This window comes from Primulina tabacum, chromosome 7 (genome assembly GCF_025594145.1).
Source record: "Primulina tabacum isolate GXHZ01 chromosome 7, ASM2559414v2, whole genome shotgun sequence".
NCBI lineage: Eukaryota > Viridiplantae > Streptophyta > Magnoliopsida > Lamiales > Gesneriaceae > Primulina > Primulina tabacum.
In genome coordinates, this window is record NC_134556.1 from 9,359,158 (window position 1) to 9,385,507 (window position 26,350).

The window sequence follows — 26,350 nt, forward strand, 5'->3', positions numbered from 1 at the left end:
AGATCACTTTCAAATTTTGTAATACATTTAATAATAGAAAAAATTTCTTTCTTTATTTTCGAATAATTCTTTTGTGTATTATTCCAATTTACAGATGTATATCTAACAAGAATCTCTTTAGATTCATTATTTAATTTTTTTTTTAAGTATGCCTTCATATCCGATATCAGAGGCGTCTGTTTTGACTATTTTAAATGCTTCAGGATGAGCAATAGCTAAACAAGGGAGTTCTTTAACTCTTTCTTTTATTTTTTGGATTGCTAAAGTATGACTATGAGTCCATGGTTGAATCTTTTTTTCTCAATCCTTGAAATAATAATTTACAATCTTGTGCGAGATCTTTATAAACATCTCCTATATAATTAAGAGTACCAAGAAATCTTTTTAATTGATTTAAATCAGTAATTTTATCAGGAAATTTATCAGCAAAAATAATATATCTTTCAATACGAATTATTATTTCATTTTCAGTATAATGACCTAAAAATTTTATCTTAATTTGAAATATTTTTACCTTTTTATGATTAACTGCTATACATGCTCTTTTAGTAGCTTGGATAAATATATTAAAATATTTAAAATGTAGATCAATATTATCAGAGTAAATAAGAACATCATCTATATAAACTATAATATAATCTATGTATGGATTATAAATTTCATTCATAATATTTTGAAATTCCATTGGAGCATTTTTTAATCCAAATCACATAACATTCCATCTATAATGTCCAAATGGAACAGTAAACACCGTTTTGTATTTATCTTCTTTTTTAGAAGTATTTGATAAAAACTTGATTTTAAATCAAAGGAGGAAAATATTTTTCCTTTAAATAGTATATTTAATAAATCTCTTTTATTTGGTAATGGATTCCTTATTCATTTTAATGCTTTATTAAGCGGTTTATAATTAATAACAAGTCTAGGAGCTTCTCTTTCTAGTTCTGCTGCATTTTCTACATAAAATGCTGGGCAGCTCCAAGAACTATTACTTGGTCTAATTAATTCATTTTTAAGAAGATTATCTATTTCTTCTTTAAAATATTTTAAGAATCTAGGCCCCATAGCAATTGGCCTAGCTTTTGTGAGAATTTTATCTTCAGTAAAATCATCTGTATAAGGAAGACTTACTTGATGTTTTTTACTATTTCAAAAGGCATTAGGAACTTCTGCATATATCTCTTTAGATATGTTTTCTGAAATAGTTTTTATTTTTTCTTGAATTTTTTCAGAATTAGTTTTTCTTTAATGTTTTTAAAAAGAATTTCATCTTTTAACGAAGTAACAAAATTTTCTTTATTATTTACTATTTTTTCAAAATATTATTAGATTTTGCTACTGGTATATTAGTAAATGGAAAAAAACAATTCATTTCCATTAATATTGGTATATAATCCTTTTTCATTAATTTTATTAATAGGAAACAACATTTGGAAGAAAGGTGTTCCTAAAATAACTGGAGTATAAATATTTTTAATAGAAATAAAAGTAGTGTTTAAACAAACCTCTGAATTACATATTGCCACCTCAGACAATTTGTAATTAACTATAAGAGGTTGCTTATTAGCAACTGTTATAAATTGAGTAGTTTTTTTTTATAATATTTAGAAGGAACAATTCCTTCACTGATGCTATTTTATTAGCATTTGTCCTAGCCTATTTTAAATTCATATCTTTAATTATTAAATATTATAATAATATTATTAATTTTATTCTATTATTTATATTTATTAAGAAAAGCTAAAATACATAACATAAAACATTTAATTACCATCTGCATAAAGTGTAATAATTTATTTGAGGTGGATACGTGGAGAGAGAAACGAAATGTTATTAAGAATATTTAAGTTATAAAAATATTTAAGATCATATAAGATTTAATAATTAACGATATGAATTTAAAATAGGCTAGGCCAAATGATTTGTCTAATCAAATAAAATGTGTTCGATTTTTTTTTCCTGTAATTTCTAATTTTAATCGTTTAGTGTATTGTTAATTTATGAGCTTACAAAATATATTTTTGTCGTGATTGCTAAACAAAAAATTCAAATATTTTGTCCAAAATTTCTCAACTAAATATGATACTGACATGAGCACACTTTTACTGATGAAATAATCTCCTTCAAGTGATATAACAAACAATATGAGTTAATTGATAACACAATTGACATATCTTAAATTATGCATACACTAATATTTATTATTTGACGTATATTCTCTCTAATGTTTATTTGTGATTTAATCGTTCGTCGTTGTTTTCCGAGTTACAAATCTTAAAAGTCTCAAAATTTTAACATGTGATTTAGACGATAATCAAGGAAACTCAATAAAAATTGTTGTACTTAATGAAGTTTTTCATACTTTGAAAAATATTTTTCTCACATTACATATATTATTCACGGTCAATTTAGTTTCTATTTACGTTTTAATTACACATTTAAAATTATCATAATATCCAATTTTTCAAAATTCATTCATCTAATATGAAACGTCTGCTATTCGTTTTAGTATCTTTATTCATATGTTGAAATAATTTTTTGAGCAACGTGGCATGAGTTGGAGTATCTTTGGTCATATTTTTCATAGCTTCTTTAGCTGGTCCAATAGCTATTACTCCGTGTCTGTCATAAGCCTTTCCATCCGCAAAGAAGTCCTCTTTACCCTACCATTTTATTAAAAAATTTCTTATTAAGATAGTAAGAGTATATTTTATTTCTAATTTTCTTTATTCTAGTCTTGTATCACATATTCTCATCTTATGATCCAGGGAACATTGTAGTTGATGGTGAAATGGAGCATGACAGTTAATCCATCTAGTTGGCTATTAGCCTGTTGAAACTTATTTCATATGTTTTTAACATTTCTAGGAAGAATAGATGGCATTACCCCCATGAAAAGAAGAATTTTTAAAGCATGTTGGTAAAAACTAATTATTATCATCAAGTTGAAATTTTATCCATCATGAATGTTTTCTTTGAGAATTCTCATATCTAATAATAGTATCTCATGCAGTGATATAATCGTGATAATTAAACATATTTGTAATTGCCTGAAATGTGTTTAATTGTCTTGCTTGTCCAAGGGGTAATCCTCAATTAGCAGCTATGATAATTTTCTTAATAATCATTTTATAGAAAGCAAAATCACGATTTTTATCCATATGTTGAATTTCAACGGATGGGAGATTAAAGAAATAAGATTTCATGAAAATCGTTCGCAGGGAATAGTACAAGATTTATTTCCGCCAATCCCAGAATATTTGGTGTTAAGTGATGTATTTACTCAAGGTATATTCATAAATGCCTTATGAATGTTTATTTTTTTTCAAACCATACGAATGTCCTAAAACATTATTTGAATGTCAAAATAAAAATTTTAAAACTTACGCTGCGTTTTAGACACGATAAAACCGATTTCCAACAATCCATATTTCTTATTAAGAATATATATTTAAGTTATAAAAATATTCAAGATCATATAAGATTTAATAATTAACGATATGAATTTCAAATAGGCTAGAACAAATGCTAATAAAATGTGTTCATTTTTTTCTGTAATTTCTAATTTTCATCTTTTAGTAAATCGTTAATTTATGAGATTACAAAATATTTTATGTCATGATTGCTAAACAAAAAATTCAAATATTTTGTCCAAAATTTCCCAACAAAATAGTGTATATGATACTGACAGGAGCACACTTTTACTTACGAAATAATCTCCTTCAAGTGATATAACAAACAATATGATTTAATTGATAACACAATCGACACATCTTAAATTATGCATACACTAATATTTATTATTTGATGTATACTCTCTCTAATGTTTATTTGATATTTAATCGTTCGTCGTTGTTTCCCGAGTTACAAATCTTAAAATTCTCAAAATTTTAATATGTAATTTAGACGATAATCAAGGAAACTTAATAAAAATTGTTGTACTTAATGAAGTTTTTCTTAATTTGAATAATAATTTTCTTAAATTACATATATTATTCACGATCAATTTAGTTTTTATTTACGTTTTAATTACACATTTCAAATTATCATAATATCCAATTTTATCAAAATTCATTCATCTAATAAATGACGAGAATTTTGATATTTTGAAAAATATTATTTATTTTTTAAAATTTTGACAGAAAAAATAATATATAATTTTCTAAATTTTTTATATTTTTTTATTAATAGTAGTTCCACTCATGTAAGATCTCGAATGCAATGATAAAAAAACAACGTGACAGTAGAAGATTATTATTCTCATTTGAGCATTTTATTATGCAACTTAATTATCAGAAATTTAGTATACTTTTTTTTTTTAACATATTCTAAAAAATATTGCAATTTTTAATCGAAAGTAATTCATCTAATAAATGAAGAAAATTTTGAATTTTTTAAAAAATATTTATTTATTCTATAAATTTTGATAAACAAAATAATATATGATTTTATAAATATTTTTTCTATTATTTTTATTATTAGCGGTTCAAATGATCCAAGATATTGAATTCAATGGTAAAAATTCAAGATTTTTATCTTCTTTTGAGTGTTATATCAAATGGTATAAACATTTTTTATATAATATTTAAATTTTAAATACATTCATTACTGTTAGGATCGATTTAGAGTTTGGAAGGGGTGAATAAAATCTTTAAAGATTATTGGAACTTTAAACTGTTCTTAAAAGTTTTTAATCTGTAAAAACAATTCTTGGAACGGATAGCTTTACTATACCACTTTAAAATAGAATTCGTGCAGCCAGAAACATACTGGTTTGGCTAGTGATAAATAAACCCTTGGCAGCTTAACAGAGAGAATGACTGGATCCTGAAACAGCTCAATGTTGTTTATTTTGTCAATCACCAAAATTTAATGGTAATATAAATATTCTAACAATTTCTCCATTTTTGATGATGATAAATTCAAGTCGCAAAACTATAAAATTAGTTAAGAAAAAATATCGTAACTGAGATTTAAGCAAAAACTAGTTATATTTCATTGAGATAATAAAATTAAAATGTTACATACGTGCGTAAAATTTGAAAGCCTATTACATCTATTAAGTAAAAACAAAATCTTCTAATGCTCGAATCGCCTCTGCCTCTACCTCTTCTTCTCCTATCTTCTTCAGATCGCCTCTTGTCTTCTTTAAATTTAGCTATGTCATCTTGTCTTTTCTGCTCTTCTAGCTTTTTTTAATCCACTACTTCCCCATTTTTTATATCACCAGGTTACATATGATCAATAATTTCTTGCCACTGACTACCAATCGGGGGTTGGAGATGATCAAACCGGGGGTTCATGTGCTGTTGGGATCGAGTTATTTGACTTGATAGAGTTATACCCAAATTTTAGTTTGACACTTGGCTATGGCTAGATCAGTGGCAAGAAGAATGAAGTTCTTGTTCATAGAGTCAAAATCACGGAGAACACCTCTCCAAAAATTGTCAAAATCAACAGTATGAGAAAACTATTTGATCTCGACATTGTTGATGGCTGTGGAGAGATCCTTGATTTGCATGTGAACTTGATCAAGTATAAACTTAGAAGAATTATCATCGAAATCAGAAAATACATTTAAGTTGATACTAGATGGAAAATATTCTTCACGAATAGGATATTTTGATTGGAGCTATGGATGTTGGAGAAGAGAAATAGAAGAGATTACTTCTTGAGGATCAAAGGCTGACAGAGCGGCATGAATTGTGTATCTTCAGGCCATTGTTTAGCCAACATCTACTTCTGTGCCTGCTCTGCACCGTAAAACACTATCTCCGAGCCAGTCAACTTCTCAGGAGAGAGTAGGATCTGCTTCATTTCTATGCCAGCCGGGGAAGTTGGAATTGATCCAATGGTATCCCACTACAGCAAAAACGCAAAATATCCGTTGTCGTAGCTGCCAGAAAACCATTGTAACTGACAGTGTTGTTAAAAGTGCGTTCAACGACAACGGTTTTAAACCGTTGTCTTTTAGTATCAAAGACAACAGTTTCGCAACGGTTTTAAACCATTGTCTTTTAGTGCCAACGACAACAGTTTTGCAACGAGTTTAAACCGTTGTCCTTTAATACCAACCACAACAGTTTCACAACGATTTTAAGCCGTTGTCATTTAATACCAACGACAAGAGTTTCGCAACGTTTAAAGACCGTTGTCTTTTAGCACGATTGACAACAGTTTTTCAACGGTTTTAACCCGTTGTCATTATTTATCAACGACAATAGTTTCGCCACGTTTGGGACCGTTGTTTTTTAACACAATCGACAACAGTTTTGTAACGCCTAAAAACCGTAGTGTTTTGTTGAATCTACAACAATTCAAAACCGTTGTCTTTAAATTTTCTTCACTAGAATTCAAAATTGTTGTCTTTAATAATTTTTTTTCATTAGTTAAAAATTATTGTATTAAAATGTTTTTTATTTACGATATATATAATAATTAAACCAAAAATAACAATCGAAAATAAAATATTTACCAAATTCAATCTGTGGCTATGTTATGTTCATAATCCATCATCCAAAATATGCCAACGATTAACAAAAATTTTACAAATTTGAATTTAATACTGTAATTGACCTTGATACATGTTCGTCATCAATGTGGGAATATGGCAGTAGAGTCCCACAATATCAAAATTTTCCAAACAGAAAATACGGATATACTGCAATCTTTTGTCATCATCGGCCTCGATCTCCCCAAACCTCACCAACATTTCTGCATCAAAACCTTCCCATGCCATTTCATCCCTGGCATATAATCCACACATAGAAAGCCCATTAAAACCCCATGTAAGAGATGAGATTGCAAGCAAAGACATGCACTGGAAATGCAGCTAACACAAATGGTACATAGAGACGATAATACATTGTTTTCCCATAATAAATATATACCACACATTGGAATTTGAAAGCTAAGTGAATTTTGACATTGTATACAACATATCAAATTAGTTAATGATATCAAACTGAACCCAGATTTTGCAGCCTTGCTTTGACAGTATCCAATTGCACTGCTCAAATAATCAACAAAGACAATCACAAAACTAGACTACATACAAAGAAAAAGAATATTGACATGATTAAGAGTACACTTTCTTTGTGATGATGTTGTTGCTTTTTGAATGATTGTTCAAAAAAATATATTCCCATTTTTCTGATATACAGCCTGTATGAAGAAACAAAATAGTTGTATAAAACTAATGTTTCTGATGTACAATAACATTTATGTTCTAGGAAGCTAGAACTAATGTGAAACTGAAGTCTAACTTCTAAAGTTATCAATGAAAAGAGTCATGGTTGTCATAATGGTACTATAAAAAAACAAAGTTTTAAATACTGACATATTACACTACAACTGCATATGGAACCACAAGTCTGACTGTTTAGAACAAATAAACCTCAAAAACAGAGAAAATAAAAACGGGACCAATATTCACAAGCTCTGTTTCGTCAACCATCCTGGGATTGTTACCAAATATACAGTTCAAGATCATGAGCAGAATGTTCATATGATTTAGACTATTTACTGTCATGACCAGAATATGTGCTCAGGGGCATCATTTACTGAAGAAAATAGAAAAATGATTGATTTGGGTCATTCTAACACAAATCACTTCATCAATACTTTGCATACCTATTCGTAAATATAATCTAGTATGCATTCCGCCCACTCGGATTGCACTTCATCAATTTCTTCCTTAGAGTACTATGTTTTCATGAACTGTGAACAAAAACATTGATAATATTAATAAAAAAAATCAATAAAGACATTGAAAAATGAGAAATACACAATTATTTGTGAATATTGAGAATATGTCGAATATTACAATTGAAGATAGTGAGTCCTTCTCCCTAGTAGCATTTTTTTCAATCATTTCTCTCATAAATCTCATAACATAAAAACCATATTGTTTTGCATCTGGTTGTCGAGGACCCTATGTTAAAAAAAATATGTTAGTGATTGATACACAAATGGAAATAAACGTTAATTAATGACAAGTACACATGCATACCTTTACTACTTCCCATATAGCTTGTTTTTTCCCTTTCATTTCCTTGTTTGAATTAAACAATCTCACCCTCCTTCATACATCAGTAACAGTCAACATATGAGTGTTTTATTCACTAAATTAAATTTGACATAAAAACAAAATATTAACTTACATATCCACCACATATTTCCAGTCATCGTAACAGTTTCGATGACTAAATGAATCCAACAAATAAACCATCTCCTTGTAAGGAACGATGATAGTGATAATCCAATGGTAACTACGCACAAAACACATAATTAGTGCTTATAATTCAATAAACTGTCGAGAAAATAAATTAAATATGATATTGTAATTTTTACTCACCCAACATTATGTGGCACCAAAACTAGTTGATTTCTTAATGCACCGCTCAGTTTGTCAGCCAAAACACTTGCTCTTTCATTCAAATGTTCGATTTTACCGTTTTTGTCAAGTTTGGTCACATATGGCATGTATGGGATCGTGTGTGGATTCACAAATCTAAACTTGTCGGTCTTGTTATCTTTTTTCATCTTTTTATAAAGATGCCTGTAATTTCAAACAGAATCATGTGAATATGCTAAATTAATGAAGTTTATACAGCTTAAGTGGTAACAAACAAAAGAAGAAGACTTACAACATGTACACAACTATACAATTGGAAGATATTGGATCCAAATTATAGAAATAAGTGATGTCTTCAAGGTGCACAAGTAGTTCGTAATCCTCATCAAAGAAATCATGATAAAAAACCAGTGATAGATTTTGTTCATCGTCTAGAGCATGTTAACAATAACAATACAATAGATGTAAAGATCTTGGCACACTTGAAGACAAACCAAGGTTATTTATGTGGTCGACATTTTTCTTCCTTTGAAGCTTCTAAACATCGCAAATGACACATGTTAGCTGCAATATTGAATTCTTTATGATAATTTAAATTTAAATATAATATGACGTTTACCTAATCTTGCATTACTACCAAGTGTGCTGGTCAAGCTACATGTGTTCCTAAAGCATCACCAACAATATCACATTCATTTGGAATTGAAAATGGAAAATGTGATAATTTGTTCACAGCATTATCAATGGATACATGGTAATGGAACACCATGAAGTAATTTATCAGCCGCATTGACATGGACAATTGTACTGTAGGCAACAATATTGGTCCTAGATTCCAATGCCAATGCAACCGGCTTACCCTAGAAGACAAATAATCATGTTATAAATTGATACAAATCATAGTCATTGACAATTGCAATAATCAGCTATCTTTTTCATTGCTCAAAGCTAATACAACCATAATTTAGCTAGATTCAATCCGAATAAAATACTGCAAAGTAATATAACCACAATTAAATATTTACCTGCAAAAAATCAGCATTGCTCAAAGCTTTCACGTCATCATCATTCAAAGTTGCATAGTTCGAGACACTCTTTTGATTTTATCGTCACTCGTGGGATGCAACTTTACTGAGCAACTACCTTTTTGTTCAATCTCAAAGTTGCTTGCACCCTTTTTGAACATTTATTCAAGTCTCTGTATGCGTGCATCTTGATCTGATATGCGGGCATTTTTTTTCTGCGATGTGTGCATCTTGTTTTGAGATTAATATCTTCGCCTACATCAACTCTTTCTTTTGATTAAGGATTATATGGTCATCAACAAGAGGACTCTTCCATATTATACTAATATTAAAGTAGAAGCTTTGAGTGATATGACCTCCAACACCTCTCACACAACCAGCATGTTCATGTGAATCCAGTGCTTTCGTAAGGATATCATTTTTTCCCTCTTCAAATTGCAACGTACCCTCGATTTTTTGTTGCACATAATCATCCTGTCATGCACAAAAGAACAAGATAATTAATAAAAACAGTTATAATGAATAAAAATTATTCATTTTCATGTATTGTTTGCTTACAATCTTTTCTATTGCCGATTTCAACTCATCGCCTTCATATTGACCCTTCTTATTGACCCGTCCTTTCTTCCACATAATTGCTCGATTTATCTCATCATCGTCACATAACTCACTTGCCTACAAACAATATGTATGATATCAACAAATTTATAAATCACATAGCATGGATTTAATAAACTTTCCGAATTAACTCCCTTTCTCTGCCTTATTTGTTCTGCAAACTTTCTCAATAATTTCCAAGTAAAACATTAAGAGTTTCTGAACAGTGTGGTCATTAAAAAGGCAGAAAATATCGAAACGTGCATATCCTTTGCGAGGTAGGGATTCACCGTTAAGTAACAACATTATAGCTTTTTTCATTGCATCAATTTTCGCATACACGTCAGTACTCATCTGCCTACAAACAATATGTATGTAGGCAGATTTATTAAAATCATACTTACTATTTCGTCGGCAAAACGTGCATATCCTTTGCGAGACATACAATGGGTTATATGTTTTGCTTTCTTCTCTTCTTTTGTTCATCACTTACTTTCTAGTTAATTGAACATTGCCGCCATATATCAGATTTCAATAGAAATAATTTGTTATGTTCTACTTATTTGAAAATATCTTTGGAGCCATATAGAAGATAATGGATCAAGCATGAACTTTCGGCCAATAGATCACCTCAACAAAATGGTGTGCTGAGAGAATAAACATAACACTCAAAGAGGCTTCTTGAACCATGCTAGCAGAATCTGGTATGTCTCAAAGGTTTAAGGCAGAAGTTGTCAACATCGCATGATATTCACGAAATAGACCAATTATTAACAAAAATCATGGAAAGAATCCTTATGAGATCTGGAAAGGCAAACAACCAAAATATCATACTTTCGGATCTTTTGTTATAAAAAGGGCAAAACACATCTAACCGATTTTGATGCTAAATCTGTCAATGGTGTCTTTTTAAGCTATTCAATAGTCAGTAAAGCTTATAGATTCTATAACTGTAGAACTCTGGTCATTAAAGAATTTTTGCATGTAGTATTTGATAAATCATTTATCTGACATGATAACAATATTAGGAATGTGAATAATTTAAGTAAAATATTTGATGATACTAGCAGTGATCGTGAGATAGATTTAAGAAGAATTACTAGAATCAATTTTGATGAAAATCAAGTTGTCCATAAAGAAATTGTACAAAATCAAGCCGTCCTAGAAACTGAGTCAGTGGACAATCACCAGCCCAAAATTCATCAAGAAGAAGATTATGTTGAAAGCAATGAATATTCAATTTTTCAACAGCCAGATCCAATCTATTTGGACCAAGATTCCAATGAAATAAGAATTATCCACTCGAGCTAGTCATCGATAACACAACCGCTAGACTTGAGACTATTAGGATATTTCATGAATTTGTTGCATTTAAAGATTTCAAAGTATATCAAAAGGATGTTAAATCAATATTTCTAAAACGGTTTTCTTAATGAGGAAGTTTATGTTGAACAACCTCTTGGCTTTGTTAATCATATTAATCTTGGCTATGTGTATAAACTTGATAAAAATTTATGTGGTCTAAAACAAGCCTCTCGTGCATGGTATGGTACTTTGACTAAATTCTTGATTGAGCATGAATTTGCAATTGGAATGGTCAATAAAACATTATTTAAATTTGTTAAAGGTGTTAATGTTTTACTTGTACAAATATATGTTGATGACATCATGTTTTGCTCAACTAATCCCAAATTGTGTGAGAAATTTTCCAAGCTAATCAGGAAAAATATGAAATGAGTATGATGAGAGAACTCATGTTCCTTCTCGAGATACAAGTCAAACAACTAGAAAATGGTATTTTCATCAACCAAGCTAAGTATACAAAGATCTACTCAAAAAGTTTGGTATAGAGAATTGAGATGTTTCCACAACCACTATGAGCTCTTCAATCAATCTAGCAAATATGAAATGGGGGGGGAGGGGGTGGTTATCAGTAGACATCTCAACAGACAATCAAGCCGCTGACATCTTCACAGCCTTTACCAGACTCTAAGTGTTCTTACTTTCATAATACTCTCGGTTTAGTTGATTTAAATTAATGCATGAATTTAGGGAAACAAATTTCGAACTGATAACAGTGTATTTAGTAAGTGCACAACTTCAACCTGTCTGGCTGAAATTTGTGGAAACTTAATATTATCATATGTTCTGACAGTTTCCTCTTGATACATATCAATCAATTATCGAACGGTCCAATTTTTAGATTTCAAAAAGTTCAATTTTTGAATTATTTAATATTGCACATTTAATTGTCTGATATTTACTTTTCAATTTTTAAAATTATTTATTTTTAATCGAAAAATATCAACAACCTAAAATTTGCTTTTCAAAATCTTAAAATCATCTAACGATATTCAGACATGTGGACTGACATGTCTTTCACATCAGACTTTATATATGATTCAAGTTTAACAACTTTATTTATTTCCGATCAATCACATAATCAAACTTTTGGCATTCTTTCATTTTTATTCTCTTGTTTTTAATCGCTTCTGTAGAAAAAATTTCAAGTCGTTTTCATTAAATCTATCAAAAGAAAAACTTCTCACAAAACACTATAGCAGTGAATTTTGTTTCTATACTGGCCATGAAGTATGAGCCCATGGTTTTCATCTTCAAGATGCTCAAGGCTTCAGGCCTCGGGAAATTTCTAGGATGCAGTGAAAGATGCTCAGATACAATGCTGAATGAACTTTTCTCTGTAACCACGATGGTACATGGATCTATTATCTACTCAATTCAGGGAACTTCAATCTATATTACCCAGAAGTTGTTTGCGGAAATGTTTGATCTGCCAACGATTGACATTACATCCTTCTCGACTCTTCCAGAAGGTAACTTTGCTAATTGGAGGGAGGAATTCTCACCCTCCAGCTCTTCTGTAATGGCCCAAAAATTTAAAGGTCCACGTGAACCACATGCATGCAAAAGTATCAAATTGCTTACGTATTTTAATTAAATTGTTTTAATTGCATGTTGTAATTATTGTAGGAATGTTTACATGTTTAAAATATGGTTTTCAACTAGAATGCATAAAACTGTGTTTTAAAGGCTATTCGAGATGCAATCAAGGAACGGAGATCGAGGGCTGAAAAAGATAAAATATTTTTATTAAATAATTGTTTTTAATTATTTAAAATATGGTACATGCTATATGGTAATTTTCGAAAATGATGTGTTTGGTGGTGTTTTTATATGCCGAGACGTATTTTTAAACGGTATTCAATTTTCGACCAAAATATGAATTTTTCGAGAGCTCGGCTAATATTTTCACGAACTTTCCTTAACGAAATATTTTAAATATTTACTAATAGGCTTAATGGGCCTATTAAACCATGCTAATGGGCCTAGGCTTATACTAAGATTTTTAAAGCAAATAAATAAGTCACAAACCCTCCCCATAACCCCAAAACTCACGTCCCCTTCCCCTCAAAATTTACAAGGACTCTCCCCATCAGAATTCAGCACACACCACACGTGAGTTAAGGAGGAAACGCACGCCTTTGAGAGAAAAGCAAGCATGGGTTCCGTTGGTCGCAGTTCTTCGCGTATCAACTTAATTGTCGTGCGTAAAATACGCAAAGGCACGCCATAATCTTATTTCAAACATTTTTCACACCATAATACATGATTGAAGCATGTTTGCATGAAAAATATGTTAGACTTTTAATTATTTTCGTTTTTATGCCATAACATGTATATAATTCAAGTTTTTTGTGATCCAAACCATGTTGTTTGTTGCTTGAAGGCCTGCCACCTTAGGGACACTAAAAAGGGATGAGTTTAGGAGGGTTTGAGGGCCTAGATACGTCGACATAAGGGATGGAGATGGGAGGCACCTAGGCTGCACGTATATAAGAGTCCTAGTGGCTAAGGGGTCTTCGCTTGGGGAGTCCTGGTGGGTTATGGATTTCAGCTACTGTGGGGCGTAACTAGGAGACCCAAGGGAGGCTGTACAAGGGCCCTAAGTTGCCTGCACCATGGTTGGCTCGAGGGGCAAGGCCGATCGCGGGTCATGGGGGTGCCGCGCACATGCTAGTTCACTGGTTGAAGGGCCAAGGAATCTAGGGCTTCTAGGGTCGGTCCAGTAGGGTCCTTAGGGATTGAAGCAAGGTCCTAGGTGGTTCAGCTAGGGTCTGGTCGGGGTGGACATGGGCTGGAGCCGTGGATTGCATGGCTAGGGAACTAGGTTTTCTCGAAACTAGAGGGCAGAAAGTTCAGTAGGTGTTCTAGCATGTTCAAGGGACTTATTGGGTTTGAATTGGGTCATGTATGGTTTAGTTAGGTGTTATGAAGCTTTGGTTCAAGTTTGGTGAGATTTGGTTAAGTTTGGAGTTCATACAAGTCAAAACCGAGATGTACGTCTAAGTTGTCGAAATGAATTGGGAAATTAGCCGAGAGGCATAAGTTTACGTCTAAAAAATATTTACGAGTGTATTTTAAGGTGATATGTTAAGCTTGGAATGATTTGGGGTCGTCGATTCGAGGTCTAAGGATAAATACGAAAAATTATGCTTCTAGGGGTAAAACAGTCATTTTACACCTAAAAATAGTAGATGTCATGTAGTGCCGTGAAGGCTGAAAAATATGTTAATATGTTTATTTCAAATGTTTATGAAATTTATGATAAAACGTTAATGCTAAAAGATATGTTGCATACTTGATTTTAAAAGAAAAATGATTTATATATGCTTGAATTTTTATAAGTGATGAAAATATGAAACGTTGGAGGAGTTGACGTAATTATGACTAATATGATGATTATGATGATACAATGATTATGATGATATGTAAGGCCAATGCTCAGTTGACGGGTGAGAATGTCGCTGATGTCCCCGCCGCCCAGTACTTTGTTTACACGTAGTTGGATCCATCGACCTTCAACTGATACAAAAGTTACAATTAACGATCCGAATTAAATAAAAAGAAAAACGTATATGTATATGATGAAAATGAAAATGATTATGATGAAAAGAAAATGTTTAAGTTTATGAATGTTCATGAAAGCTATTTTAAGTAAAAGTATTTTCACTGTTGCATGTGATTATATATGTATTACTTGTTATCATGGTTATGGTTTGCTGAGTCAATAGACTCAGTAAGTGTGGTAGATGCATGTGAGCATGATTTGAATGGAGGATTTGCTGGTTGATCTATTTGGACTGAAGTTGCACACAACCGGAGGACAGTCGCTAGCTTTCCGCACTTACGATTATGATTTATGATTTACGATTATTTAAAGATTTTACGACTTTTATATACTTTTGAGAGATTTAAGAGTTTATGATTTATTTTACAAAATGCTAAGTTAGGTTTGGTAAAATGATTTGCGTTCTTATGTTTTGGATGCTATCTTTTGGATTTTCAAATAATTAATTGGTGAGTTTATTTTAAAGGATATCAAAAATATTTATATATTTATGCATGGTGTTTTCGGCCAAGTGGTTTGGAAAAAAAATTAGTATATTTTAAAAAAAAAACGAGTAGTGGACGTTTCATCTTCACTCATTGCTCCCACTAGCCAATGAATTGAGATATGAAGGTCGATTATAGGCTACTTGCAGATATTGTTGTTCTTGTTTGCTATCTATTGGAAGGAATTCCAATCATCGGGATTAGTTGTTCTTGTCTGCTATCTATTGGAACAATCAAAGGCAAAAGTGGTGGATGTGAAACTTCACAAGATAATTTGTTGGACTGGAACATTGTAGAGCCATACCGAGTAAAGAATACGCCAACAGGTTCCATGCTATTAGTAGTCAAGATTGAGATAGGTGAGGAAGAAAAGAAGAAGAAAGTCTCGAAGCCAGCCAGGACACCGGCTAAGGAAATTGAATGAAAACTGATTCACTCTTCAGATTCTAAAGATGATCGAGATAAGTTTCTTCTCAATCAAGTACTCTCCGACAGATAAAAGAGGACGGAGAGGCCCAAAATCTAGATGATAAAATTGATTAAGCACATTAACACTCTTTTGGTTCCTGGCCCAGTCCCAGCCGTTTTCATCTTTTCTCTATCAAAAGGATTCACAATTCCTGAGCGTGATATCTCTTATACTCTTTTTGGACTACATCTGATCGATAGCAAGGCTAAAAGAAAGGATATCCTTGTTCCAGCTAAAACATTGTTCAATGTGCAAGTTGACATCAACCTAACTATAGATTAGGTTAATAAAAATTCCAAAGAGAAAATGGCAGAGCTCGACCATTGTGTAGAATTCCGAACCTTTGTACATTTTTTATGATCCGGAAGGAAAAAAGGGTCAAGAAAGTTATTGCCCTTGATAAGAAGATGTCACAATTTGACTTTGACCAATCTAAGATGGATCCCTCCTCTCCCATGCTTCAAGACCAAATTGTTGGAATAGAAGGAGTTCACAAGGAAGCAGTGGACACTACAACAAATTTGTTATTCAACAACTGTCAAACAACAACGGTTTTATTTGAAAACCGTTGTAATTTATATTTTAACAACGATTTTAACAAAAATCGTTGTGTATTAGCGCTTTTTTCAAAGCTACGACAACGGTATATGAGAAACTATTGTAGTTTTGCGTGTTTTTTCGTAGTTACAACAACGGATTTTCAGAAACCGTTGTCTTATTGTTTAAAAACAACGGTTTTATAAACCGATGTCTATTAGCATATTTTTTCGGACAAACGACAACAGTTTTAGAAAATCGTTGTTGATTAGAGTGTTTTTTGGACAAATAACTAAGGTTTTAGCTAACCGTTGTTGATTAGCGTGTTTTTTTTTTAAAACAACGGTTAGCTATAACCGTTGTTGATTAGTGTTTTATTGGAGAAACGAAAATGTTTTTAGCGAACCGTTGTTAATTAGCATGTTTTTTTGGAAAAAGACAACGGTGTTATATAACCGTTGTTGATTAGCGATTTAAAATTTTGTTAAAATATATATTATTAAATACATATTTAGTTAGAGCCGTCAATTTAGATTGTTCTCGTCGAGTTAGCCCATCCCGCCACATAATTTAAGTGAGTTGGGTTGAAAAAATTTCAACCCAAAAAAAGGCGGGCCTAGGCTGGTCAACCGCGCGGGACTAGGTGAGCCAACCCAAGCAGTCCATGGACCTGGGAAAAATAAATTTTTTTGTATTTTTTATATATGATAATATAAGTATTTTTTAATGAAATTTTTGAATATTTTTGTATTAATTAATTTGTATAAAATATACAAGTATGAAATCAATAATTAAAAATTTTATTGATATTTTTTTCCATAAATGTTTATTTATGAAATGAAAATTTAGATATATTATAATGGTTTATTATTTTATTTTTTTGTTTTATTTTTTTAGTCTGATCTGCGGGTTGTCTCGTCTGACCCACAATTCACCTTCGGTTGGGTTGAGTTGAAGATTTCCATCCGGTCGGGATTGTGGGCCGGCCCACCCTACTCGCCAAATGACTGGTTTTTTGCGAGCTGACCCGCCTCGTCTTGGATTGGCCCGTCTGATAGCTCTATATATAATTGTAATTAATTATCTTTTAATATTGCAATTTTAAAATTATTATTGATATGTTAAATTAAAATAATTATTTATATCTAAAAAATTTAAAAATATATTATAGTGTGTATTTTATATATCAAATATTAAAATGGTATCAAATACATTTGAAGTTTAAATATTATTATGTTTTTAAATTATCAAGATCGGATTAAAAGAGAGACTTAATTAAACTCAATTATTAGTGTGAATATAAAACTACAGCTGATGTGTTCAACGAAGAAAAATAAAAACCTAATTGCTTCATTCCCTCGTCGTTCATCTCCCTCGCCATCTCGTCTTCGCGCCTCCTATAATCATAGCTCCGAACACCGCCTCAGCTAGACGAAGACGTCACCAGCCCAAAGCAACTTTAACAGAAGGAAAACAAGCCCGAATCTAGCAAGCGCGAGCCTTCTTTGCTCGGTTGTTCCAGTGCGCGCGATTCCAACATATTTTACGTGAGTTTGTGCTTCGATTTCTTGGGTGTTTTGTGTTTAGCTGAGGTTGTGCTTCGATTTTTTTGGGTTTTCATTGTATTAAACCTCTATATATTTCATGAGATCGCGGCTAACTATATTGCAGAAGCTCATATCATTTTCCCATGTCTCTAAACCTTCACTGCTAGGAACATATATAACTACTGTGTTGGTTCATATTGTGAAGAAATAGAGATCGAAATTCGAAATTGGGGGTTGGCTCTATGAAGGGTTCGTATGGTTCCAGAAGAGGAGGAACCGTTGGAAGACTAAGCAATTGGAGAAGGACTATGATGTCTTGAAGAGCCAATTCGAAGCACTGAAATCGGATAACAATGCCTTCTAGTTTCAAAACAAGATACTTCAATCACAAGCCATTTCATTTAATCATTTACTTTTCACTTCTTCTTTAAATGTTCTTTAACTTGTCAATGTTGAATTTGGTAAATAACCCCATAATATAATCAGCCATAGGATCTTTAATTGTTGAGCAAGTTGATTAAACCAAGTTGGTAATTTGACTAGTTTTTGCTGTTTGATTGCAGTTATTTTACTAGTATTTACTGCGACAGACCAATTTCAAAGGTGGCAAGCTATCAGGAGCAAGCTTCTTTGATGCGGATTTGAGTTATGGTTGTTTTTCAAGTGTAGTTGTGTCACGTGATGGGCCTGATATGAATTTTTCATGCTTTATGTTCACAAAATTGAAGGTGATAGTGGGGTAGGAAATTTACTTACTTTCAAGTTTACAGTCGGTAAAAAAGTTGCGGCGGAGATTTCTTGTAAGTATGTTTCTGCATATTTACGAATTATATTAATTTCATTGTTGATAAAGCCATCGCCACGAAAATACAGCAAATGAAGCTATGTAACACAACCATTGTTGACAGATTCATCACAACATTGACGTCTAATTTTGTTGTTTACAACTATTTTGAACACGAACCTAACAGTATTTTTACAACTGTTTTGAAGGATTTGACTCATTGTTGGTTGGTTAGCTGTACGTATAATGGACAAAGATTGGATGTCAAAGAATAGGTTGTCACATGAATATGAGGCAGGGGTGGAGTATTTCTTGCAGTTTGCATCACGAAACGCTAACAATCCGAATGCAATGCCTTGCCCATGTGCAAAATGTGGTAATCTAAAGACGAAAGATATTTACACTATAAGGGCTCATTTGTGTTGTAATGGTATAGATTTAACATATCAAACATGGATTTGGCATGGCGAAACATCTATGTTCGGGAACTCAATGAATGATAGTGATCGAGTAGGGCAAGATGAACGCAAATATTTTACCGAGGAACCTATAAGTATGATACATGGTGCATATGATAGTTATGTTGAGAATCCAAACCAATTCCATAATCTACTTAGAATCTTACCATGAAGTCATCAGACAAGCGACTGATTACAAATGAACTCCAATCATCTCATGTAATACCAAACCCAGTAGGTGGTTCTTTCAAATCCTTAGTTTTATCCCGCTTGCTAAAAATGAACTTTTGAGTGAGAAAAGCTTTATACTATCGCCACTTGTTATTTGCACAGTTCAGACATCCCTTCTTCTAGCTTTGATCAATATTGTACATCAGCTGTAGAAGTCATATTAACCCATAACATTAAACATATCATAACCATATGAAAACTAATTAAAATAGTCAAAACATTATAACTTACATTAACTGATTCCCATATTAATTCTTTGAGTCTGATAACTTAACTTTACCTTTTCTCGAACAAGAACTCCAATATAACTTTGCATCTCACCTACAAATTCTTCTACTGGCTGTCTCAATTTATTGAACCTTACATCCTTTTTAATTCCATGATCCCTTTGCCTAACATGCCTATCCAAACGTGTACGACCTCTAGATTATCTTGTTGTTTCGGTCTCTTTAGATTCCAAAACTAATTTTCCCCCACAACTATTGTCAGTGGCAGAATATGCAGTATTCTGTTTAGGCTTTTCATTCTTTGACATCCTGCAAGCATTTACAATTTGCTAGGAAATCACAAAAATGCACTATGCAATGCATGTCATAAAAAAGTTAGTATTCACTTCTTTATTTTTCTTTCTACATGAAACTATAATGTGCAGAACAGTAAGGGAATGTAACCTATTATGCTGGTTCAAGTCATTTAGGATTGCACTTAATTATTGTCAACCCAATACCCATCACAGTCTTCACGAATGCATGGCGGTTCATTTTCATCTATTCCATCAACATCCATTGATATAAACTCTCGTGTAAAACATTGATAGTGGGTTACAACATTTTCCAATTCATCACCATTCATGTATTCAATGTACTCTCTGGTGGGACTTGCAAGTACAACATGCATGCAGGATCTTGAGGATCTTCAATGTAAAACACCTGCTTTGCTTGACTGCCCAAGATAAAAGAGTCAGGCTTGAATCCAATTATCTTCAGGTTTACCAACGTGAAACCAAGATCATCAGCTTTAATACCGTTAATATTCTCAACTCAATTACATTTAAACATTGAAATTTGAAACATTTGGTAATCAAGTTCTCATATTTCTTGAATAACTCCATAAAAAATCATGTCTGACGCAACTGGATTTTTATCCTTTGCACTAGCAACTTGCATTGTCGTTGCGACTAAGCATACTCCGGAATTTTGCACAACTCGTATATCATCTTTCTTTTTTGTATGATAAGTGACCCCATCAATCAAATAAATAGAGTACTTTAACACTTGTTTGCTAGGTCCGCGCGCTATCCACTTCAATCTTTCTGAAATTTCACGATTGGAATTGCCAACTGCACTTGCAACCTACATTTCACAAAGTACTAAATTTATCCTTAAGTTTTAAAAAACCCCATAATACTGATATTTAGATAGCTTACACTATCACGTAACCAGTTAATAAAGGTTCGATTATGCTCATCTTGTAACCACCTTTTGGACGTGTCCTTATGAGGAAATTTTGCATCCAAAAATGTCATGTGTTCCCTGATGAAATGATTAAGGATAAGTTAACCAATTGAATGTAAAAAAAATATCAAGAAAGTAACCAACCATAAACCTTCCCCAGCTTACCGAAACCATAAAATAGCCCCCACGTTCGATGATGCAGCAGCTTGTGCTCCGACTATTCTATGCGCAACCAGACAACTTCAGACCTTTCAAGGGCTGATAAATAACATCTAAACACATCCTAATACAATCCCATAAACAACAGCAATAGCCTGGACGATCTACATGAAGCCTACCTATCAAAAACTCATGAAAACTTGAAGGATCATGCGCAGAAAAAATTCAGCATGCAAATACATGTTTTGATTCAAATCTGTCATGTATAAAAAAATTTTAATGTATATTCATCATCAGATAATAGTATATAACAAAATTGATGCGTCAAGAAGGGTTTAGAACATGTCTTTGCGTATAAACGTTCGAATAAACAAATACCAGCACGAGGGAACGTTGAAGATGAATGAGGAACGATTGCTAAACATTTTTCTTAGAAAACTTGCGAAAAATCACCAAAATATTGTAGGCAGGAGTGGAGAATGGGTAGTGGCTGCTTGGGAGCCAAGAACCCTATGTTTTCTTTTGTTTGTGTGCACGCGTTTTTATCTTTTTTAAAAAAAAAACATACCAAATTTAATTAAATGCTGACTAAAAAATTTAATTAAGACATAAAAGAATTAATAATTTTATTAAGACATAAAATAATTAATAAAATACTAAAAATCATGCTCAATAATTAAATATCCTAATTTTGGAAATTTGCTAATAAGATGTTTAAAATCTTTAGATTCAACTAAAATTTTAAATTTGACTTTAAAATTCTAAAATTCATAAATCATTTAAATTAACTAATTTCTTGGCTAAGAATAAAAATATAACATTTAATTTTAGCACCTTAATCGTCTCCGATCTCCTATTCCCGGCCAAGCATCGAATATTTGCCTAAAAAACTCAACTCGAGAAATAACATTAAATCCCATAACATAACCACATAAATATTTAAAATAAATTAAACATGTTGAATGCATCATTTAATCCATTTAAATCATTTAAATTAAATAATTTATTAAATTATGCATGCGACTTACATATATTGGTTTTCTACAATTCCTCCTCGCATTAACAAAATTTCGTTCTCAAAATTAAGGCTTATCAAACAAGTCTGGATAGTGACTCCTCATCTTTGCTTCGGTTTCTCAAGTAGCTTACTCATCGGAATGATTCAGCCAATTAACCTTTACCGACTTGATGTCTTTGTTCTGTAACCTCCTCTCTTGTCTCTCTAAAATCTAAATAAGTCTCTCCTTGTATGAAAGGTTCGGTGAAAGCTGTAACGGTTCAAAGTTCAATACATGTGAAGGACTCGCCATGTACTTTCTCAACACAGACACGTGGAACACATTGTGCATTCCTGGCAGATTCGGCGGTAGAGCTACATGATAAGCTAGTGTTCCCACTCTGTTAAGGATTTCGAACTTACCTACGAATCTCGGACTCAATTTGCCTCTCTTCCCAAATCTCATAACACCTTTGCAGGGCCCAAACTCAGTACACGTAAAACCCATGTAATTATTTAATTGTTAAATCATCTATTTAAATTTAAAAGTTATTTTAGCGATGCCTGACTTATTTAAATGCATTATTTTAAATTATTTATGTTTATGGGATGCACGTTACAATGTTTTTCAAGTTTCATGTTTCAGGCGATTATTCGATGCGGAATCGAGGAAAAGAGACCGGTGACGATTTAGGCAATTTTAAAACATGATATTTTATTTTAAGTTGAGGATGGGGCATTCTAAATGATTTATTTAATTTTTAGTATTTTAAAGCCTAATTTGATTATTAGGAGATTTTGAGACTTTAAAGTTTTAAGGAATTGTCACTTGTACATTTTATTTTAAATAAAGAATTTTATTTTAAAGTAAGTGGTAAGTTAGTATTTTAAATTAGTTGTTAATTAACAATTTAACACATAATTACCCCTAATTACCTACACTAACTCACGCACACACACATGCTTTTCACACACCTAAAACCCTTCCATACACACAATTTCATTCACCTTCATTTCATTTTTGAGAGCAAATATCACGGTTCTTAGAAAAGAAGAGCAGCCGCCCCTTTCCATTCATTTTTCCAGCCAGTTTTTGTTGATTTTGTTGCAAGAAAATCAAGCCACAATCGTCCCGGATCAACCTCGCATCTTTCCCCGCTTCGGTATCGCCGTATCGTGAGTTTTTCACATCAAAGGCATGTATATTCTTCGTTTTATGCATCGATCTCATCATAGTAGATATTTTGATGTATGTTATGCGTTAAAGTGTGATTATCATGTGGAAAGTTTGAACGATTTTGCAACTAATCGATTTCTGAAACATTTTGAGTCCCAAGAAAACATTTTTGTTGGTGTTTCGGTTCCTGTGAAATTTCGGTTCGTTTTTGATAATATTTTCAACATACAAATCGTAGAAATTTTTGATACCTTCCATTTGATATAAAACTCGAAAGTTTTGGACGAAAATTGAGTGAGTTATGATCGTTTTCTTGGGATTGCTCAAGCTGCGTTATTCGGAAATTATGTTATTGATGTATTCTTGGAGTTTTTTGAGTTGCAGGATTCGTTGGGCATTGCCGGGCCGCTACCACTGCGTTTAGTCACCATGTGGGATGTGTTTAGGCACCATTTTTTATTTCGTTTCGAGTCGGGATTGACTTGGGAGGTAATAGAAGTCGTAGGAAGATAATGGCGTCAAAGTGCGGGATGTGTCTCTTGTTGTTGCTTGTCGTCGCTGGGATCGTCTTGATGGTTTGTTCGGGTTGGATTCAATACCATAGCGTCCTAGGATGGGCCTTGGAGCATTGATTATTGGCTCAGTTGGCTATGTAGGGAGAAGTAGATATCGTGTAAATTTTTCCCCGCAGGTTCGTTCATTCTGAGGCTACACGGACCCGTACACGGACCCTGACACGGGGTCCGTGCCTTTGTTTCACTCGAGGTGTAGATTCACAGTAGGTACACAGACCTTCACCCGGACCTCTACACGGGGTCCGTGCCTTCGTTTCCTTCGGAGTGCCATTTTACAGTATCTACACGGACCTAGGCACGGGGTCCGTGCCTTCCCTTTTCTTCACAACATAAGTTACAGAACCTACACGGACATAGAGCCGGACCTGGGCATGGGGTCCGTGTTCTCCAGTTTTGGGTGAAATTATATTAATTGCTTTGGGGTTTGATGTCATGGTTTAGTACGACGATTAAATGAGGTCAAGTCCCGAGTGAACTAGAATGTCATAAGCTATTTATTCACTTTGGTGGTGAACTCGAGTACCTACGTATAAGATATGCAAGTAAGTATTTAAACTCATGATAGTATGTTGCAGTAGTGGCCCAAGCGAGATCCAACGAATCCCTCAGCGGCAAGTAAGTATGTTCGACATGCAAAAGAAAATATTTCAAGTTTTTGAGGTATGCTAATTGTCTTTTGACCAAATGTATGTATGGGTTTGGAAGTTGGCGAACGTGGCCGAGGACTTCTCCGTCCCGTTAAACTTATGAACGGGTTCATATCTGGATTGGGAAGCGGTAAAATTATGACCAGAGACCAATCCACCCGTTAAACTTATGAACGGGGATCTTATGTATGTGGCAGTGGATTTTCCCTGTCGGCCCAGTACTGTTGTTTAGTCTGATCAGGCACATTCATGTATGGGTCACTTGCTTTGAAACATGCCTCTACGCAAAATTATGTTATGTACGCTCAAGTTTTAGATACAAGAATGTTTATGAAAAGTTTTCGTTGATGGCACGTCTATGTATGTATGTATGTATGTATGTTCGAGCTTACGTTTGCATGTTCAAGTTCCAAGAATGATATGCTCAAGTTTTAGTATGTATGCTCAATTTTGAAGTTGCATGTGGTTTTATTATGTATTACCTGTTACTTCCAATTTATACATGTCGAGTCTTTAGACTCACTAGACTCGATCGATGCAGGTGAGGGTGATGTCGAGGAGACTATGGGTGGGGACCAAGGAGCTGACTTGGACTGTGCAGGAGGCTAGACACGAGGACCGCCCAATGTTATTTTAAGAATTTATGAAAGTTTCAAATACTCCGATTTCACATTTTGTTTAAGATGTTTAAACAAGTATTTCCGTTGGCAGAATCTCCATGGTGAACTTTTATGGTAAATACTTTTGATTGAACGATGAATTGACGACCGAATTGATTGTTATTTTTTGTATTTAAGAAAAATTTTAATTCTTCCGCAAATTTTAAATAGTTAAAAGTACGGTACGTTACACCTTTCATAGGTGCTATCTCTGAAGAACCGTGACTTAAAATACTACTACTTTAATATTTGCAGGAAAATTTAAAATTTTCTTATTAAATAATTTATTATAAATATCGTAAAATAAAATAACGGTCACCACTCATAATAAAATAAAATTAATATTAAAATTGTATCGTTTAAATACCACAACCATAAAATCCAAGTTAAAACATCCACCATAATTTTGAAAATCCCACATAATATAAAAAGTCTCAACTTACTAGTCACCAATACTAAGGCATTAAAATTTAAGAAAATAGTTTTAAACGTGCATAATTAAAACTCTCGTGAACTACAAGGTCCTCGAGTTTGCACTGCCCTTAGTCCGAGCCCGCTCACTGATCACTGCCTCCCATCTCCTCAACTACATCATCTGCATCGATAAAGTCTAGTGAGCCTAATAACTCAGCATGCATAAACTCTAAATAACAAGTAATAAGTAATAAAATTCATGCAATTTAGACATAGCTCGTACATAGCATAATATAAGCATACATATGCATAATGCCACTTTCCTCCATAAACATTTTCATAAAAATCATATTTCCATACTCGTCATATTAATCGTAATCGTAATCGTAAATCATTTTGCGTAGAGTTCTGTTCAATGAAAGTAACTCATAACATAAATTGTTTGATAAAAATAAATCACAGTACTGGGCTGGCAGGTATCACCATAGTCCTTGGACTGGATGTCCACTCCCTAACATAACATAAATCCTCCGAAGAGGTTCGAGAGGTCCCCGAACACGTTCTCGGGCTTCCAAACTTATAACATAATTTGGTCACAAGAAAATTGCATACCTCAAAATAATTATTTTGCACGTCATATATTGTTGGAACTTTTCAAGTTCGCAATCTTGATTTTGATGTTAACAAAACTTGTTATTGTGTTTCGAACATATTTACTCAAGTGTGAAGTTATTAACACAAGAAGCAATCTGAAACTGAATTCTGCACAAACTGAATTTCTGGCGAGCTTCGGTGATGATATCTCCCAGCTGGATAATCCAAATGACAATCCGCTAGTTGGACTGATCA

At 32.7% G+C, this 26,350-nt stretch overlaps 1 protein-coding gene and 2 long non-coding RNA genes across 4 annotated transcripts in view; 1 reads left to right on the top strand and 2 right to left on the bottom strand.

Moving 5' to 3' along the window:
* Nucleotides 1-6,515: 6,515 nt before the first annotated feature.
* LOC142551112 (uncharacterized) overlaps nucleotides 6,516-26,350 on the bottom strand; it is an 87,749-nt gene continuing 67,914 nt past the window's right edge. The window contains exons 1-3 of one of the 2 annotated variants that reach the window (XR_012821491.1): nucleotides 8,012-8,266; nucleotides 7,633-7,933; nucleotides 6,516-6,746 (exon numbers count right to left, since the gene is read on the bottom strand). The gene's annotated coding sequence lies outside the window, so the exon portion shown is untranslated. Of the gene's footprint in view, nucleotides 6,747-7,632; nucleotides 7,934-8,011; nucleotides 8,267-26,350 lie in introns of those variants that run through there. The other variant, XR_012821490.1, reaches the window with a different exon arrangement.
* LOC142550492 (uncharacterized) lies at nucleotides 9,678-19,520 on the bottom strand. The gene is made up of 3 exons (XR_012821394.1): nucleotides 19,356-19,520; nucleotides 9,940-10,056; nucleotides 9,678-9,855 (listed from the first exon to the last, which is right to left on the bottom strand). It is a non-coding gene; the product is annotated as an uncharacterized LOC142550492 (long non-coding RNA).
* On the top strand, nucleotides 17,772-19,278 carry LOC142550491 (uncharacterized). The gene is made up of 3 exons (XR_012821393.1): nucleotides 17,772-17,946; nucleotides 18,510-18,685; nucleotides 18,940-19,278. It is a non-coding gene; the product is annotated as an uncharacterized LOC142550491 (long non-coding RNA).